The sequence below is a fragment of the Mauremys reevesii genome, linkage group 22, assembly GCF_016161935.1.
Source record: "Mauremys reevesii isolate NIE-2019 linkage group 22, ASM1616193v1, whole genome shotgun sequence".
Taxonomy (NCBI): domain Eukaryota; kingdom Metazoa; phylum Chordata; order Testudines; family Geoemydidae; genus Mauremys; species Mauremys reevesii.
This window is the reverse complement of record NC_052644.1, coordinates 22,566,525-22,567,835: the sequence shown is the minus strand read 5'-3', so window position 1 is coordinate 22,567,835 and position 1,311 is coordinate 22,566,525.

The following is a 1,311-nucleotide window of genomic DNA, read 5'->3' as shown; positions in this document are numbered from 1 at the left end:
GCTGTAGAGAACAGGGAGCGGAGAGAGAGGCTGGGAACCAAGGGGAGAGAATTCCCTGCAGCAAACACCCCGTAGCCTGACAGCGAGGCCGGGGAGAGGGGGACCGGTATAGCCCACGACCGGGCCTTCCTTTGGGCCAGGCTGAGCCCCAGCGCCTCCGGGCCCGGCCGCTCCGAGCCCCCCGGCACCTCCGGGCCCGGCCGCCCCGAGCCCCCCAGGACCTCCGGGCCTGGCTGTTCCGAGCCCCCCGGCGCCTCTGGGCCTGGCCGTTCCAAGCCCCCCGGCCCCTCTGGGCCTGGCCGTTCCGAGCCCCCCGGCGCCTCTGGGCCTGGCCGTTCCAAGCCCCCCGGCACCTCTGGGCTTTCTCTCTCGGTTAGGAAAGTAACCAAATAAAAATGGCTTGAGCCGCGGCCCTGCTTTCCTTGCAAATCAACCTCTGCCCAGCTCCAGCTGGGCAGACGGGAAGCGGCTGTGGGGGGGAGGAGGGGGCTGCCGAGCCCAGCACATTCGGGGGGTGGGCGACTGGGGTGCCCCATTCCCGCTTCCACAGGCAGGCGGCTGAGACCCCCCCCCCCGCCTTCCCACTTCCCGCTCTCCCGAAAGGCAGGTGGTGCCTCTGCAGACCACAAGGTCGCAGGGAGGACACGGCCCAGCCGGTCACTGGAGCATACGGGGGGGGGGGCGGGGGCTGCGGAAGGAGGGAGCAGGCCCCTGGGGGGGGAGCGCAGTGGGGAGCTGCCCGGTGGAGATGCCAGAGATGCTGAGAGTGCCCTTCCTCCCCCCCCCGCCCACCCACCCCCTCAGAGCAGTATGGTGCCGGGGGCACTCAGGCCCTATGCTGGAGCCCTGGGGCTGGGGGGGTGGAGGTAGCTCTGACTCAATCTCCCCCAGGCCCAAGTATTCTGCTCCCTGTGCGTCTCTCTGTCCTCCGGACACAGGCGCCCATTGAAGAATCCCCCCCCACACACACACACACACAGGGACACACATGCACGCACACACACATACACCCCACACACAGACACACACACGCACAGAGACACACACACACACACGCCCCTCTCCCCCACACCCCAGCTGGGTTTTGCAGACAACAGGGCCTGCTCCCGGCTGCAGTGTTGCTACCACCTGGAGCCTGTGGCGTTGCCATGGTGATAAGGATCTGCAGCCGCAGTTGCCATGGCGATGGGGATCTGCAGCAAAGAGGTTACCCTGGTGACCGGGATCCACAGTGCTGCCCCCCCCCCCCCCGCCCGGAGTTACCACGGCAACTGGGATCCACAGTGATGTTGAGCATCACAGCCCCCTGGC